General features: G+C 33.3%; 1 non-coding gene across 1 annotated transcript; it reads right to left on the bottom strand.

The window, feature by feature from the left end:
• Positions 1-489: 489 nt before the first annotated feature.
• TRNAP-AGG lies at positions 490-561 on the bottom strand. The gene has a single exon. It is a non-coding gene; the product is annotated as a tRNA-Pro (tRNA).
• Between the last annotated feature and the right edge of the window lie 2560 nt (positions 562-3121).

Below are 3121 nucleotides of genomic sequence, written 5' to 3'. Positions count from 1 at the left end.
AGTGACCTATTTGACTGAAAAGTTCCTACAGTTCTAGGATTAGGAATAGATGATCTGACCTAGAGTGACCTATTTGACTGAAAAGTTCCTACAGTTCTAGGATTAGGAATAGATGACCTAGACTAGGATTAAACCACATTTTAAATCATATTATATAAGTTGAAGTTGTGCATTGCCACACATTCCTTTAGGTTAGGCCCCATTGATATATCTAAACTATCAAAATTATTTTATTCTTTTGAAATTGTCCTTTTTTTCTTTTGGAGGGGGCATTCCGAGAATCAAACTTGAGACTTCTTGCACCCAAAGCAAGAATTATAACACTAGACCAAATGCCCTTATTATGGATTATATATTAAGTTGTTTATGGAATGTATCATCATTATTTCATTGATTTTCTTTGTTAATGAAATCCATGAGCAATTAAAAGCATTATCATTAAATGAAAATACACTAGCTCTAAGGCTCATCTAGTGAGAAATAAACATAGGGGCATTCCGAGAATTGAACTCGAGACCTCTCGCACCCTAAGCGAGAATCATACCACTAGACCAAATGCCCTTTCTAAAAAATTACCAACATTTTTAACTCCTACTCAATATATATTTTTCTCTCAAGTTTGAAATCTCTTTTCTTGAGCGGTTGTTGGACTATAAAATAAAAAGTTGATGGTCTAGTATTTTACTTGTAAGTAAGGCATGTAATGTTGAATTGTTCTAATATGCAAGTGTTATCGAATAAACTACAACCCAAAAAATTTGTTTCTTAGCATAATATGAATTTAGTTGCAGAGTTATTAGGAATAACATGGAGAAAGAAATTTTCTTTAAAATCATAAACAGACCCAAGTTCATCGTTGTTGTTGTCTAATTGTGATTTTGCAAAAAGCTTAACTAATATGAAATATCAAGGAAAATCAAGAATATATCCTACACGTCATTCAAGATGACAATAAAATGGAGTTAAATTGAACGCAGTTTTAGTTTCATGTCTAGCATAATTGTATTAATGATATTAAAGAGAACTTCGTGTTTTATTAGAAGAGACCAACTTCCTTTAAGATACTAGGAGTTTAAACTACTTTCATTGTAATTTCAATCACTCGAGATTACAAATTTAGGGTTGACTAATTGGACATCAATTATCAACTTTAGGTTATAATTTAGGTAGTAGCCATTATAATATTAATGAGCGTCAACCACAATAATTTCAAGAAAAATAAAGAGTTCATATAAGTTAAGTTCAAATAAACTTCGAGTTCAAAGCAACAAGAACCAAAAACTTGTGTGAAAATACAATGGACTAGTTAAAGTTATCCATAAGATTATGAAGACACCATATAGAATCCAATTTCTCTTATGGATGCGGACTAACCTTGTTGTCCACGTTAGTAACTTGAAACGTTATTATTTCGACCAAGAAAACATCAAGCAGAAGCAGGTGGTATGACGTCAGAAAAAATAAGAAAAAATTTTCAAGCGAAGAAAGTAGGAAAGACACGAATAGAGAAGACATGAAGACTCAACAAACCGAGAAGTGATTTTCAACAGCACCTAGTAGGTTGGAAGAGACTCCTCATTATGAGATCAGCTGGAAGCGCATCGAGAGACCTAAAGTTAGCCTCATCCAATAAATTGTGTGGGGGCAGATGTCACAGTCACGATTGCCAAAGGCGTGTTGCCTGTGGTTGCATGTTGCATGTCTCAGCCATTCTTGTAAACGATTTGTTGTCCAAGGCGGTTATTTGGACAATGTTATTGTTTACCGATTATTTGGGCGACACGCCTTGAGCAATCATGACCATCACAATTGGCTAAGACATTTTTTGTCCATATGTTATTGTTGTCCAAGAGACTCCTCATTTCGAGGTCATGATTGGCTAAGACATTTAAAGAAGTTTTACCTAGGGCAACTTCTATCACAATCCTCTTCTCGCTCTCTGAAACTTCTTTAAATGTTATTATTCATTGGTTATTTGGGCGCGTCTTCCTTAAAAGGGTTGTGACGACAGATGACCTGGGTAAAACTTCTATTGGGAGATCAGTGCAGTAGAGAATCTGTGTCCCTTTCCTAACACCTTTAACGGACAACATAACAAAGAGTTCCTAGAAAAAATATCATAGAACAATTTGTGTAATGCCTTTGAAGTTAGGCTCGAGGCTCTATCTTATCTCCAAAGAATATGGTTCATTCTCTATTCGCATAGAAATTCTGCAATAGAAAGTGGTACCCTCATCTTCTTTTACAAAACTTTCTCAAGTCCTCATGGAATGATTTGAAAGTGGTACCCTCATCTTGTTTTATAAGACTACCTCGGCCTTCATGGAATGATTATGCTATGTTGATTCTTAGAGAAGGGAGTAGGAGTAAGAGTAGATGACTGTTTATGGTCCAAGTCTCGAAAAAGTAAGTCTTTATGTCAAGAAAGGAGAGGAATGCTCATAGTTTCCAAGATTTGAAGATAATGGTACATACACAAATTTCCTTTGTTTATTCTTGTTGTTTCCAAGTTTTCTTGTTGTTGGTCCATATCTTTTAGGCGCATCAATATTTGAAATTTGTCCAACTTTTTTGTTTCAATTCTAAAAATAGAAATGATATCCAAAGAAATACATGATTTTACAATGCAAATAAGACAAACCCGTGATCAAGTTTTAGATAAAAGTAGCAAACATGTTGATAGATATAAAAATAAATTCAAGTTCTTTCTCTGGCCTAGTTATTAATCGGAAGATTTAGCTGATATGAATTGTTATTGGTTTGATACCAATAATAACAGTCATTTTAGTATGCTAAGGATCCATATGTGTCCCTGGAAATTGGTTAATGCTATATTTTTCTTATATTGGCCATAATATCTCTCAACCAAATGCATTAGTTGAAAATGTATTTAATATTTTTCTTTTGTCCTTTTCATTTTTCGAATGGTCTTATGTCTCCATTCCATTTGAAAATTGATATTTTGTTTGGTAATTTTAAACTCATTATTTTTGTTTGTTCATTCCACCTAATTTGTAAAAAAAAAAAAAAAAAATTATACCACAATACCAAATGCCCTTATAGTGGATCTATCATTTTTAGTTGCCCGTGTGTATTTGTTTTCTGCACCTCAATATATGAA

This window comes from Cucurbita moschata, unplaced genomic scaffold, assembly GCF_002738365.1.
Source record: "Cucurbita moschata cultivar Rifu unplaced genomic scaffold, Cmos_1.0 Cmo_Scf00161, whole genome shotgun sequence".
NCBI lineage: Eukaryota > Viridiplantae > Streptophyta > Magnoliopsida > Cucurbitales > Cucurbitaceae > Cucurbita > Cucurbita moschata.
This window is presented reverse-complemented; position numbering and strand designations above follow the sequence as displayed.